Raw genomic sequence first — 16,131 nt, 5'->3', positions numbered from 1 at the left:
TTGTTTCAGAAAATATAGTTTTTTGTTTTGTTTTGTTTTGTTGCGGTACGCGGGCCTCTCACTGTTGGGGCCCCTCCCATTGCGGAGCACAGGCTCCGGACGCGCAGGCCCAGCGGCCATGGCTCACGGGCCTAGCGGCTCCGTGGCATGTGGGATCTTCCCGGCCTGGGGCACGAACCCGTGTCCCCTGCGTCGGCAGGCGGACTCTCAACCACCGCGCCACCAGGGAAGCCCGGAAAATATAGTTATTTTTAATTAAAATGTTTCATTAACTTTAACATGTAGTGGGTATATTATTTTAAAATTAATAAACATTTTTAAAATTTCTCAGTTTTAATTCCTAATACAGTAAGTATCAAAAGTTATAACCCATATTAACAAAAGCTCTTGAGTCCTCAATGACTATTAAGAAGGGTCCTGAAACCAAAGATTCAGAACCACTGGCCTGGGACTTCCCTGGTGGTCAGTAGGTAAGACTCTGCACTCCCAATGCAGGGGGCCTGGGTTTGATCCCTGGTCATGGAACTAGATCCCGCATGCATGCTGCAACTAAGAAGTCCATGTGCCACAACTAAGACCCGGCAGAGCCTAAATAAATAAATAAATTTTTTTTTTTAAAAAAAAGTACTGGCTTACACTGTAACAAAAAGGAGGAAAAAAAACCCCCACATATAATAACCCAAGGTAGACTGTCCATCAACAGATGAATGGATAAAGAAGATGTGGTATATACATACAGGAACATTACTCAGCTATAAAAAAGAATGAAATAATGCCATTTGCAGTAACATGGATGGACCCAGAGATTATCATACTAAGTGAAGTAAGTTAGAGAAAGACAAATATCATATGATATCACTTATATGTGGAATCTAAAAAATGATACAAATGAACTTATTTACAAAAGATAAACAGACTCACAGACTTAGAAAACAAACTTATGGTTACCAAAGGGGAAAGGTGGGGGGAGGGATAAATTAGGAGGTGGGGATTAACATGTACACACTGTATATAAAATAGATAATCGACAAGGACCTACCATATAGCACAGGGAACTCTACTCAATACTCTGTAATAACCTATATGGGAAAAGAATGTGAAAAAGAATAGATATATGTATAACTAAATCACTTTGCCATACACCTGAAACTAGCATAGCATTGTTAATCACGCCCTATACTCCAATATAAAATAATAATTAAAAAAAGAGAAACATTGGCTTATACTTTAACAAAAGAGGGGGAAAAAAAAACCCCACAGATAATAACCCAAGGTAGAATGTTATGGCTACCATAGTCCTCTATTCTTGAATTTTCTAGCTCTTTTTAAACTACACCTATATTACCTACCTGGCTCTTGAAGTAATTTATTTCGCCTTGCTGTCAATATAATCAAAATGAGTAATTCACTTAGCAAGCATGAAAAGGCCTCAGGCAACACCAGGATGATGTTTTAAACCAATTTCATGAGTTTTTCTTCAGTCATTTTCTAAATAAGTGGTCTGAATTAAAACTGGTTTTATTTCCCTGGTATAAACAGCCTATAAAGAGAATTCTTTCACAAAGAACTATATAATATACAACTCTCTTCAAAAGGCATCCCACACAATCAAATCAGTAATAGAAAGCTATGAAATTTGGTTCCCTGTCTCTCAACAATAGGGTAAAAAAACTAGAAATCCTACACTGGTGCTGAGGGTCAGGATACAAAACATGACATTCAAAAACAAACAAAAAAAACACTTTCTAGAGGACCATATGCACATAAGCAATCATTTGTGTTTTTTAAAAAGGACACACACACACACACACACACACTTTTGCTTACCCTACCTTGAAGATTACACAAGAAAACTGATAGTGGTAGTTGTTTTGGGGGTGGGAAACTGTGGGAAACTCACTTTTCATTGAATTCCTTTTATATTGTTTGATCATTTAACAATGCGCATGTAATACTCTAAAATAACTATTTTAAAAACACCATTTCTACATCATCCATTTCTCCAGTGTTTTATCTCAAATGCAAATTCCAAATACTAGCAGATATGGAAATAATTAAATGCATATTTGTTAAATAAGCAATGGACACATATCTCATATACCTGATGGAAGTATCAAAAGCAACCCATCCATCAACCTGGAAGTGATCAGCCATTGATTACCTGAAAGGGTATCTAGTGATGCCATCCATCTGCCCAATATAATTGATATAGTTGCTACTTCAATGGTAACTCTCTTCCTTTTTATATTCACCCCAGCGTTTGTTTTAAGAAATGTTCTCTGAACAACACCAAAGTAGATAGTTTAAAGATTCCTTTAGGGAATTCCCTAGCGGTCCAGTGGTTAGGACTCTGCGCTTCCACTGCTAGGGGCCTGGGTTCGATCCCCGGTCAAGGAACTAAGATCCCACAAGCCATGCAGCACAGCCAAAAAAAAAAAAAAAAAAGATTCCTTTAAACCATGCAGCAACATTAAATTCAGCATAAATTTTGCTCCCATTATGCACTAGGCACTATGATTTGATAATGTAACGCTTATAACATACAATGTAATGTGAAAATGTACACTTGGTTCTAAACACCTAACTACACAATAGAAGTTTAATAATTACACCAATGAAAAAGAAATGGGTTTTAATCAATTCTAAATTTAATGAGGTAATCTTATGATGTGGCTACAAATAAACATAATTCAAACTTGGACTACATTAATCATAGTGGCTATACACTGCCCCAAAAAACAGAAAAAAATGGACCCACTGTAGTTTGTACTTATCAGACCAGTTGCACTTGTGCTGGGTTCTAGGCCACGCTTGATATCTAGGGGCCCTGAGAAAGTGCAGTAGGGTCAGGGTAGTTTGATAATATGGAAGGCAACATGTAGAGTTAGTTACCATGTGTCAAGTACTTCACCTGAATTTTCCTTAAATCTCCTCATATCAATGATACAAGTATTATTATCCTTGTCTTAAAATTAAAGAGATTCAGGCTCAGAGAGATTAAGCAACATGCTCAAGGTTGCAAAATGCTAGGAGGTAGCATTATCAAGATTTAAACCCAGGAGCCCCTTTAGTGGGTTGAATGGCGGCTCCCAAAAAGATATGTCCACATCCTAACTCCTGGAAACTATGAATGTTATCTTATTCGGAAAAAGGTTCCTTCAGATGTAACTAAATTAAGGATTTTGAGATGAGGAGATCATCTGGGATTATCCAGGTTGGTACTAAATCCAATGACAAGTGTTCTTATGAGAGTGAGGCCAACAGAGATTACAGAAGAGTAGGAGACAGTGTGCCCATGAAGGCAGAGACTGCAGTGATGTAGCTACAAGTCAAGGAATGCCAGCAGCCACCAAAAGCTGTAAGAGGCAAACAACAGATTCTTTCTTAGTGCCTCCAGAGTGATTGTGGTCCTACAAACACCTGATTCCTGACGTTTGGCCTTCTGAATTATGAGAGAATAAATTTCTGTTGTTTTAAGGTACCAAGTTTACGGTAACTTGTTGTAGTAGCCCTAGGAAACTAACATAGCCCCCAAACTCTATCCTTCCGGCATATCTCATTACCTTTCCAAGAAGGTTTAAGGATCTCGGGATATTTAAACTAAAAGAGAGATGACTGAAAGGACTTTATTTAAAAAAAAACAAAACAAAAAAAACTATACTTATTTTTGGAAGTCCTAAAGAGCAAAAGTGAGACCAGTAGGTAAAAATTACAGGGAGAAACTTCAGTTGAAATTAAACTTTCTAACCATCTAAAAAAGTATTAAAGACCAAACCGAGTTTCAGTAGTTAGTACCCACCAAAATGATTTCCTATCACTGGATGTGTTCAAGAAGACTGATGACCATGTAACTTTGGGGAGCTGAGCTGGCTTAGATGACTTAGAATCTCTTCCCATTCCCAAGTTCCTAAAAATTATAAAATATTAGATGCTACCACAAAAATCTAATAATAAGATAAAATATTACAAGTGAATTTTGCAAGGTTTCTACTATCATGTATTCAAATAAATACTATTAGTTATGTGTCAGGCACTGTGCATGGTGATGGACACAAACATGATGTCTACTTTCATAAAGCTTACAATCTGGTGGGAGGGACAGACATATATCAAGTAATATATCAACAAATGTAAAATGACACGTATAGACATAAATGGTGAAGAAAAAGTATAAAAATAAGGGAAATGTGGTAAAACTTCCCTGAGGAAATGATGCTTGAGACTTGAATAAAATTTACAAGATTTTACCAGATAAAAGAGAGGAAAAAGCTTTCCAGGCAGAAGGAACAATAGGAAAGGTCTAATGGTTAGGGCAGCATGTTTGATAGAAAATGAGTCCAAAAGGTAAGTACAGCCACATTAAAGAGCTTTGTCTTCATCCTAAATGTGGGACATGATCAAACTTGTGTATTTAGAAAAGATCAATTAATTCTGCCTGCAATGAGGAGAATGGATTAGTGCTCAGCCAGAGTGGATGCAGGTGGACCAGTGATAGGTTATTTCAACAGTCCAGAAAAGAAACAATAGCAATCCAGACAAAAGTGATAATGGTGGAAATGAAGAGGATAATTTGAGCTTATTTAGAAAGTTAAACAGGATTTGACAATATGGAAAGACCAAGTTTCTGTTCTGAGAAAACAGATGAAACGGTGATACCCTTCACTGAGGTAAGAAAGAATGGAACAGGGCCAAGTTTGAAAAGGGAATCTCATTTTGGGATGAAGTGCATCTGAGGCATCTGAGAGGTGTCAATTAGGCCACTGGATATAAAGTTCTTAAACTCTGCTGGCAGGCCAAATCTGAGTATACATATTTACATGGAACAGCTGCATATTCTTTTACCTTTAAGGGAAAACAATTATTGTTATAAAATAATCATTATTCTTTAAAAAAAAAGGTAATTTCAAAATTGTGCTAGCCTAAAACACAAGAATCACTACCTTACCAAAGACCCTAAATTAATACTAACCAAAGATTACCTATTTAAAGGACATTAGATATATACCACTCATTTAGCTACAAAATGGATTTCTTCAGAATGAACACAATCCATCTTGTTGGATTCTCAAGTTAGGATTAGTGACTGCTCTCACATCTTTCAAACACAAAAACTGAAAAAAAAGTTTGAGGCAAAAAGTTTGTACTTTTTATTCCCAGATTGTCCACCTCTCCCTATGTCTGAAAGACACTGACTTAAGCATCTTAATTGTCAAGTATAAATGATAAAGTTTTTCTCCTGGAAAAGATTCTAATTTTCAAAGTAGAAGGGAAGAGAATAAACAAATCAGACTTTTTTTCTTCCAATACATACCTCCGCAGGCTTTGTATTATACTTAGATGGAAAATGACTAGACTACTTTAGATATTGTGATAACTAAGGAAATATTTACCCTAGATTTGTTTCCATGTTGTATAAACAAACAAACTAGCTACCAGAAAGATTAAAGACAGAACTAAATGAGTAGGCAAGAAAATTGGATTATATTACTAACTTTTCTAAAGAAAATCTACTGCACAAAATCTTTGAGAAAGAGCCAGTCTTCTTTTTTTTTTTTTTTTTTTTGCTGGCCTCTCCCATTGCGGAGCACAGGCTCCGGACGCACAGGCTCAGCGGCCATGGCTCACAGGCCCAGCCGCTCCGCGGCATGTGGGATCTTCCCGGACCGAAGCACGAACCCGTGTCCCCTGCATCGGCAGGCGGACTCTCAACCACTGCGCCACCGGGGAAGCCCAAGAGCCAATATTCTTTACATAAAACTAAAATTATATATATCACATACTTCATTGAGGCAGAGGATGAACTAGACTACATAGCATTTTATATTTATATATTTATATTTTACGTACATAAAATCTTTTGAACTCCCCACAAATAATGCTTTAAAAAAACAAACAAACAAGCTTTTTTAACACTCCTGTATTATATGACAGCTGTTACTAATATCAATTTGCTCTCAGTGGGAATATAACAACTCAGAAGGTCCCAGGGTAAGATAAAAGACTAATAATACTGAGACAAACTTGTTTGCTTTAGAAACTATCCTACAAATAGGCATCTTGGCTCATGAAGTGTGAGGGCAGAGTGGAGAAAAAGCAAGTTAATATGTGAATGAAACTGAGGTTAACCCAGGATTTAGCTCTCATTCTTCACTAAGTAAGCTTTCATAGGCAAGCCCTTCTGCCCTTACTCCAAGTTACCCTTACCTCAGCAAAACCACACAGAGCATGAAACAGAGAGTAAGCATTTCCTGGACTAATTTGTATTTGGATAGAAACTTTAATATCTTTTATATTTCATTAAAATGGATTTATAACTGCCCCATTAAGAATGTTTCAGGGCAAAAATAGACAAATCAAACACCCTTAGACATTTTTGGTTCAAGACAATATACAGAGTATTATTTTATATTATCATATACAGTATATCCATGCACAGTGTGTGTGTGTGCATGCAAGTACATACATGTACACTTAGGAAAATATCTAAAACCATATAATTAAAATATTGTTAAATATGTATGACTGATATACAATTATTTTAAATTTTCTTCTCTTCGCTTTTCTATAATAAACACATATACGTACCTTTTTACATTAAGAAAATATATTTGTTGTTTACCATGTCGTAACACGAGACTCAGAACTAATTTTAGAAGGAATTTTTATTTAGAAGAAACTTTACCATTCTGTCCTCTTCATTTTTCAAATGGGGAAAAAGGCCCAGTGAGGATAAGTGACTTGCCTGCCCAAAATCTGATAGTTGACTCCCTATGGCCATAATTATATTATTCATACTTATGTTTATTTTTTCTAATTATGAAAGTTAATGCATTTTCATTAAAAATAATCTGAAAAATAATGAAAGCTATAGGAAAGAAAATGAAAATCACATATATGCTTATAAACCAAAAATAACCATTGATTTGGGGGATTTTTTGTTTCCTTTCTAAAAATTTTCACTACAAAAATAATACATTTTCAATGTAGAAAAACTTTAAAAATATAAAGATAAAAATTAAGGAAGAAAGACAAAAATTTTAACACTCAATCACATAATTGGTGATACTGGAATTGTTTCTTTAGACTTAGTTCCTAAAGCCAGTTTGGGGTCAACAGACTAGTTCTATGATGGTGTTTTTATGTAGTAAACCCTGGTTGATTCTTTAACTTGTGATTATTTTTATATAAAAGATCTATTACTGAAAATTTTATTTTACAATTGTTTAATGAAAGACAAAGGACTAAAAAAAGATGAACAAAGAAAATACTCCAGTTCTATTTAGGGACAGATTTAGTGAATGTAAACATAATCCACAAACACAAGCCCAACTGCAAGCTGCATAACACAAATTTTCTTAAGATTACCCAATATGTTTATTCATGTAATTCTTGTATTTACCAATACTTTTACAGGGTAACCTATACAGTTGCCAACTGGCATTAATTACAGAAAAAAAAATGAATTATGAGCAAATATATTTATAAAAACAAGCAAATCAAACTCATAAATTACTGAACCATCATTAACTCAATCAGCAAGACATTTGAAAATATTCATTTTTATCCGACCCTTTTAAAATTTCTACCTTCTACATATTTTATAATGTACATAAATGTATTAGTACAATAACAGGAATACCATTTATAAATAAATGTGATTCAGAATGTGTGCTCAAAATTTACTTGTAAGGGTGACAATAAAATTTGGAGATCACTGCCCAGAATCCAGGGCCTAGCTGACAAAACTGTCTCCTAATGCAATTTCAAAGATCCGAAGATTAGAAGAAGAAAGTAAAAATGACCAATTATCTAAAACTTCATATGAAATATTTTAGGAATCAAGTAAGTTCTAGTATGAAACATTATTAAATAATCTGCTTAAATTTCCAGATTGTGGGACTTCCCTGGTGGTGCAGTGGTTAAGAATCTGCCTGCTAATGCAGGGGACACGGGATTCAATCCCCGGTCCGGGAAGATCCCACATGCCTTGGAGCAACTAAGCCCGTGCGCCACAACTACTGAGCCTGCACTCTAGAGCCCGCGAGCCGCAACTACTGAAGCCCGCACTCCTAGAGTCCATGCTCCACAACAAGAGAAGCCACGGCAATGAGAAGCCCACACACCACAACGAAGAGCAGCCCCCGCTCGCCACAACTAGAGCAAGCCCATGCGAAGCAACGAAGACACAACACAGCCAAAAATAAATAAATAAATAATTTTAAAAACCCAGGTTTTATCAATGGCTTAAGAAATGTGAACACTAGCAATCTGTTACCATTATATAATTTTAGACCTCAAAACATTTCATAATTGTCATATTTCACATAAACCCTATAAGACAGGCCAATGGTATTTTCATTTCATGGTCAGAAAAATTAAGCAAAGAGAGAATAAATGCGTTGTCCCAGATCACTGGATTGGTACATGTACCTTTTAGAAGTTTTCCGAAGTGCATATAAACAACTACCACCTTAAAAATGAATTTGACTTTGCTGTACACCTGAAACTAACACAGCATGATTCAACTATACTCCAATATAAAATAAAAATTAAATTTTTAAAAAATGAATTTGAGTGCAGTCTAATGAACCATTTAGCTTTCTTTCAAAACTCACTTTCTCTTTAAAACAATAGTAATTTGATCCCCGCACAAAGCCTATTGTATAGAGTGCATGAATAGTCATATACAGTGTGAATTCTGGAATATAAAAAAGGAATTCAGATGACTTGACAAAATCCTGAAGCTGGTTAAGCTGTGGTTTGGCATCTCTCCCACCTTCCTTCTGGTGCTCCTACTCCTATCTCCGAAAGGTACCTTACATCTTCCCAAAGTTCCTCACCCCAGACACCTACTCAAAGTTTCTTTCCCTTGCTTGATCTAGCCCAGTCAGGATAACTGATTTCAGCCAACTGACACAACCAACATTTGACTTAATCATTAACATTACCAAAAAGGCCCTTGACTTTCTGTATGTCAACAACCCCTTGAGAGGGTCCATAAAAGTTAAGGACCCTCTCCCCAGAAAAATCATATAGGCCCACACAGTATTTTTCAAACTATTTCAAGATTCAGGATCACACAGCCAAAATATATCCATGAACCCCAGAACTATAAAACCCAGGTTAAAAAACCCTGCACTTAACCTATAAATATAAAACTTCAAAATCCTTCAAAAGAGATTATAAACTTTAAAGATTATAAACTCAAATATACGATACTATATATACTCAAATACATAAACTCTAATTGTTAAAATTTAAGTCATCTCCCAAAGTTTTTAATGTTGTAATTCCCATGAGAGAAGGAGAGTAACAGGACCTATTTCTAAGCACGGGTCATCTATTAAATTGTGTTTTAAGGCCCTACCCCTATATTCAATAAGACTCCAGAAATCTATTGTGTTTATCATGATTCATGGCAAAACAATACATACATATACACACATAAACACATTCAGAAAATTTACTTTATTTCTTAATTGCCAAATCCAGTTTTTATCCCAGTGAGCTCCGTAGTATTTCACATTGCTAAATCCTGTTAAAATTCCATTAATCCCTATCCTCAGCTTCTTCAACTCTATACCATTTATCTTATCTCTTCAGCCATTGTTTTTCAACTTCCTTCACAGGCCTCTCTTCTTCCACTTGACCTTCAGATATAGATGCTACCCAAGGTTGCCTTAGTTGTTTCCTCACTCTTGATATTATACTCTTTTGCAGTTTCTATATGACATTATGCCAATGAATACAAACCTCCTAATAGATCCCCTCTTCCCCTTGAGCTCCAGTCCAAGTCTTCAGGTACCTAACCTATTTTGACATATCTTGATTCCCACACCTAGCATCATACCCTATTACCTTCCTCCTCAAATTCTGTTCTCCCTATACATTCCCTACCTTATTAAAGGCATCATCACCCTCATCCATTAACCAACTATAATCTTTAACTCCCCCATGCTCTTCCCAATCAGGCCACAACCTCATCAGCTTCATTTTCCTCTACTCCCCAAGTACAGCAAAATCTGCTTGCTTTCTAAAATCAGACTATCATTCCCTTCATCTAGCCTCTTCTTTTTCATCAGTAAAACAGCTACTCATCCTTCAAAGTCCTACTTAAGCAACCACTACATGAAAAGTCTTCCTTAACCTCACTTACTCTCCCTGTATCACTCACCCCTTCCCCCAGAATTCCCTCCCTCCTTCTATAATCCCACACCACTCTTTCTTTATTTTAGTTCTCAACAAACTGTATTATAGTTAGTTGCACCCTTATCTTTCTCCGCTATAGACAAAGCCCACGGTTTATTTGTTACTCTTGCACCTAGAACATGACTGGAATATAGTATGTCTTTAATCAGTGTCTGGTGAATAAATGGCAAAACTCCAGAGTGAGGACACACTTAAGGTTACTTCTCAGTGGAGGGTACGCCTCATCCTCTTTTGAACATAAAACTAATTAAGTCCCCTAGTCTCTAGCTCCCCATTTCTAGTCCACTGCTTAGTTTTAAGCAATGTTTCATGGGAACATTTCCTCACTTCCTCTTGTTCTTTGTAGGTTTAGCTGCCAGCCTAACCATATTAGCATTCAGTGGCAGCAACAAAACAGACTCTCCAAGTTCTAAAAAGTAGACTTTACAACTACCAACAGTAAAATATAAGCTCTTTTTTTAAAATGGTCTAAATATTTATGCATACATAGTTCATTCTTCATGATTCTGAGAAAGGCTTGTCATAGTTTATCCAACAGGCACCATTTAAGAGTTCTGAAGAAAACGTCCACCTAAACTGTCAGCCAAACTTTTCACATTCGTAACCACAGACATCAGCATACATGAACTAATCTAAATACTGTGCTTATATACTAAACAATACACTACAAATGGCAGACACTGTATATCACCAAACTGATGACCCAAACGAAAGTAGCTCTTTTAGCTTCTTTTAAAAATACTACATCTCCAAAATTCCAGCGATCATCCCAATCTGTAAAACTAGATTCTTTTACCAGTATCATCTACCCTTTCCCCCTCTCCTCCCCACCAACTCTCCCCCAACACACACACACACACACACACACACACACACACACACACACATCCCTCCCTTACTAGACATGGCTTCCTCAGAAATTATCTGATGGCTCGGGAGCAGTTTGATAACGAAGGCTACCAAGTCTGGAATTCTGGAGAAGATTCCTATGGTCGGTTTATTATCTAAGTGACTGCTGCTGATGATACAATACAGACCTCAAGGATCACACATGTGGTAGGCCTGCCTTAACCACCCCCTAGTTTTGCTTTGGTTGTTTTTGTTTTGGGGGAGGGGATCCTTTTAAAAATATACTAGAATATCTCTATGAAGTTGTATTTCTGATTTTTCTTCAGTTCATATAAATGTTCACATTTTAGGACTAAAGACCACATGATGAAATCTTTTTGAAGCTTCAGTTACTAAACTGCACTGAGTGGGGTTGAAATCATTTTAGCCTAATTATGAAATGCACTGCAGAAAAAAAATATATATTCCAAGGTATATATAATCCACTTATTTTCCTTGAGCAATCAAAAATTCTGTTTATTTTCTAAGTTTTGTCCTCATTACATCAAAATAACTTCAGACAAAGCATTCTTGTTGCTCCAGGATTAAAAGTTTCCAATAGCTCAATGTGGTTATAATCTTCTGGAAACACCTGAAATTGATTTGTTTCACCTCCTTTACTTTTTCTCTTCCAGCCTGTTCTCCTTAGTAAAATATTGATGGATAAAAGCACTAGCTGAAAAGCCAAGAAAGTGGATAATCCACTCCCTAGTTAATAAGGAAGGAACTATATGATACATGATGCTCAAAATTTAACATGTATCCAGAGCCTAAAAAAATACTGATTGGACTTGGTCTAAATAAAATGTTTCTAAAATAAACTTAACAAGTGGGTTTCTTTGTCATTGCTGTTTTACTAAGCATTCATGGAAAATTATATTTGGGTAAGCTCAGGCTGAAAACACTAGCTTTAGCTCTCAAGGAAAACATGAAAGAACAGAGAGAATTTCCTTCAGTATAAAACATTTTCTTAAATGTTTTTTACAAAACCAAAGATTGATATTTACCTGTAAGACTGATTTTCCAAATACTATTTATATATGTATTATTTAAAGCATCACACATAGATATACATAAACGTCTAAATTCAAATATCGAATTTCCTGGATTAATTACAGCCCCAGAGAGAGTAATGCCAAAACTTTTGAGGTTAGAGCAGACACTTCTGAGACTCAACAACCCACAGAGCTCCCCTTTACCCTCCAACTTTTCAGAGTGGCACTGAGTAGATGAACAAGCCCACTGCAGCGTGAAGGACTGGGCTTGCCTAAAGATATCTGACAGAAGCTGAACCTATGCAATAACTTCCTGTTCTCCAGAGACTGGAGGGTGTGCTTCTAAAGGCTGACAGTTTACAGAACTTCCAGAAACCAAAAAATCAGCATACCTTTTCAAATATTTGTGAAAAAATTTTAATTTCAATAATACTGTTCATTATTATTATTCCCCAACAAACATTTACTGAATGCCTTATTACATATACAGAAAGAGGTATAAAAAATTTAACCCCAGGGGCTTCCCTGGTGGCGCAGTGGTTGAGAGTCCGCCTGCCGATGCAGCGGACACGGGTTCGTGCCCCGGGCTGGGAAGATCCCACAAGCCACGGAGCGGCTGGGCCCGTGAGCTATGGCCGCTGAGCCTGCGCGTCCGGAGCCCGTGCTCCACAACGGGAGAGGCCACAACAGTGAGAGGCCCACGTACCGGGAAAAAAAAAAAAATTAACCCCAGACTACAAGGAGCTTAAATTTCCCTTAAAAGTCACCATTTTCTATCATTTCACATAAAATACTTCTTCAAGTAAGTCTGCTTGAACCTATGATGTATAGGCAATGCAAACTCAGATATTTAAATCATGGGAAGTTGGTCTTTAGCTCCCTAAAAAATTAGAGATGGATACATAATTGTGACTTAATAAAACCAAAAAACCGTACAATTTTGGGTTCCATTGGAGTATACATGAATTGGGAGGGAAACCTGAAATCCTTTCTTTAATTCCCTCTATATCTGGACAAGGACCCTCGTTATCTCCTACTCCTATAATTACTTCCCTAAATCTGCTGAATTTCCTTAAAACCTGGTAAGAAAACTCCTGTCTTGGGGATAAGAAACCTTTTTTTTCCCCCCCTAAATGAGAATATACCAAGACTCCCAAGCAAAAAGTAATTTTCCTCATGTATACTGAGTTTGAGATGGGGTGGGGGGAGGAGGAAGGCAGGCAGATGAAATCAAAGGACCTCAAATAAAGATGAACCAAAAGATAGTAAACAGTAATTCTTATTCTGATGGACCTTGTTGAAAGCCACATCTAACTCCTGTCAAAAAAAAAAGCCCCACAAAAAAGTCTGCACACAATTCTGGACCCAAGTTAAGAATAGTTATACTACATTACATTTACATTTGATAATTGTATGTTTGCCTTTGCACTCATCAAATAAGGAAATTACACTCGGATGCACAGGTGGAGCTAGTCAGATTTTCACTACCTATGCAATAACACATCAAGAACTTTCAAACACAATTCTAGGGAGTCAGGCCACTACTGAATTAAGGGAAGGAAAAAACCCCAGCATCTCCAAAGTCGCCCCTCCCCTGAGTGAGGAACAACTCAATAACTTACTGTTCAAGACCAAAGGAAAAGGAATTTTTTTAAAGGTTGGGCGAAGGTGAAATGGGGAAAGGATCACTGTGAGCTGTGACAGCAGATGATGCCCTCGACAAAAGGTGTAAGATGTGCATACCCATTCTCCCGCAGAGCTGACAGTCTCACTCACACTACCTTTCACCTTAAGAGTTTCCAATACATTGTCTCTACACACTTAAGAAAATGTGAATTTTGCTCTGACCACAGAAAGAATTAAGCACAAGTGACATCAGCTGTAAAGTAAGCAATTAATATATGCTAATCTAATGTTTAAGAAGGGATGGATACCAGGCAACAGCTCCTCCAACTGGCTGGATATCATTTGAAGCCCTAAAAATATTAAGATTTTTAAACAACTTCAAGTTCTGATGGGCACAAATAGACTGTCGAAACTTTAGGACGTACAGCAACGACACAACAGGTGAGAGAGGTGGTGGACATCATCGCCCAGTTAAGTGGATCACATGCAAAGGGCAAACCCTTGAGTTCCCCGAAAGGCTGGGGATGTGGGCTAATACCCATGCACAAGGCCATCCAGAGCCCCTGTCGTTCCAGTGGCAAAGGTTCAGTTCCTTCCCGAGGTCGTGCCACTCCCCCTGTCCCTCACACAGGGGACCACCACCCCAAGCACAGGAAGAACCGAGCCCCCTCCACGGGCAGCATCTCTGCTAGGGAAGAAAACACAATGTCGCTCCTTATTTCTGCGTACAAAAGGACTTTGCGCCCTCCTCCTCGAACTGCCGCCGCTGCCGCCTCCTAACTTGCAAGAAGGTGGGCAACGCGCCATATTCCAGCGTCCCTCAGTCTACCTGGGTAACAAGCCCACGCCACCCCGGCGGGAGGGAAGCTTCGGAGGTTGCCCGAAGAGCCAGCCTCCTCTCCCGCAGGAGACAGCAGCTCCTGCGCCCCGGCCCAGCCCGCCGCGCCGCGCCGCCCGCGGACCAGACCCGGGAAGGGCCAAGGAGGCGAGCTGGGAGCCGCGGCCCCCGTCCCGCGCAGCCCGCCCACCTCCCGCTCCCAGGCCGGCGCGCTCTCCCGGGCCTCCTGCTCCCGAAGCCGCGGGAAGGCCGGGCCCGGGCCCCGGGTTCCACGGCGGCGAGGAGGCCGCGGCCCCGAGAGCCTCAGGCGGCGGGGGAGGCCGGAACCCTGGGGCTCTCGGGAGGGCAGAGCCTCCCTCCCGAGCCCGCCAGGACGCCTGGGGCCTAGTGAGGCCTGTGCATCCTCGGGGTGGCGGTTTGACTGGGCCGGGCCGGGGCCCCCCGCCCGAGGCGGGCCGAATCCGGCAGGGGCCCAGGCCTGGAGCCGGGGGCGGCAGGGTGCCGGCTGCGGGGCGGGCCGGCCGGCCGGCAGGCGGGCGGCGTGTTGCGGCTGCGCCGGGGCTGAAATAGCTGGAGATTGCGCGGTAGGGCACTCACCTCAGAGCGGCTGCGCTACCGTGGGCCTGCGCCGTGGAGACTGCGACCGCGCCGGCTCCTCGCAGCCTCCTGCCACCAGCGGCAATGGCGAGCGCTGCCGCCTAAGCCGCCGCCGCCGCCGCCGCCGCCGCCGAGAAGGGGGAGGGGAGGGAGAGGAGGCACGCACGCTACGCACGGGCTCGGCTTCCCCGCCCGACCGCCGCCATGATGGGGAGGTCGGCACTGTCTCGGCGGGGCATCTCGGAGGGTGTTTGGGCTCGGACCCCGGCCGTCCCCCGAGGTCTCACCGCGTTCACATTTCCCTGTAGAGGTTTGGATGGAGCCGGAATCACGAAAGCAACTGTATTAGGGAAATGTGCACGCCCCGGGGAAGTAACGCAGGCGACCCAAGATGGTTGCTAATCTGTAAATAGTCACATTTCTCGCCCCCCAGCCCCGGGAAATAGGACCTCCTGAGCGTGCTTCGATAATCGGAGAGGGGCTTCCCCTCCTCTTCCTCCGCGCTGACTTGCCAGTCGCTCCCTCACCCTTTCTTTGAAATCACCTTTGCTTCCCTATTTCAAACCCTGCCCAAGTATTTAAAAGCTAAAGTTTTTGTACAAAGCAATATATAAATGTTTTCGCTCATTCATTCGTTTGGCAGACATTTCCAGAGGGCCCATTCGGTGCCAAGTATTCTTCTGGGCGCGCTGGAGATGTACCTGTTAGGAAAAGGAAGTCCTTACTCTCATGAGCGATGAGTGGAGGGAGTCAGAAGCAATAGGGACCCCCCCCAAGCAAGTGCCTGAGAAGTAGGGAGGGGTGGAGACTAGAAAAACTACTGTTAGAGACACAGGAGAGGTAGTTTTTGTTGTTCTTTGTTTTTTAAATTGTGATCTGGAGAGTACCTGCATCAGAGTCATTCAGACTGATTATTTAAATCCTGGAGTCCAAATGGTCTCTCCAGGATCTTGGCTTCTTAGCCCAGGAACCCGCATT

At 40.0% G+C, this 16,131-nt stretch overlaps 1 protein-coding gene across 7 annotated transcripts in view; it reads right to left on the bottom strand.

Moving 5' to 3' along the window:
• The window catches only part of NRF1 (nuclear respiratory factor 1), a 136,171-nt gene extending 120,912 nt beyond the window's left edge, over positions 1–15,259 (bottom strand). For 5 of the 7 annotated variants that reach the window (XM_079932660.1, XM_079932659.1, XM_079932666.1 and 2 more), the window contains exon 1: positions 15,154–15,259. The gene's annotated coding sequence lies outside the window, so the exon portion shown is untranslated. Of the gene's footprint in view, positions 1–3,799; positions 4,104–15,153 lie in introns of those variants that run through there. The other 2 variants (XM_079932661.1, XM_079932663.1) reach the window with 2 other exon arrangements.
• Between the last annotated feature and the right edge of the window lie 872 nt (positions 15,260–16,131).

Source organism: Stenella coeruleoalba (genome assembly GCF_951394435.1).
Source record: "Stenella coeruleoalba genome assembly, chromosome: 9".
In the NCBI taxonomy this organism is placed as follows: domain Eukaryota; kingdom Metazoa; phylum Chordata; class Mammalia; order Artiodactyla; family Delphinidae; genus Stenella; species Stenella coeruleoalba.
This window is presented reverse-complemented; position numbering and strand designations above follow the sequence as displayed.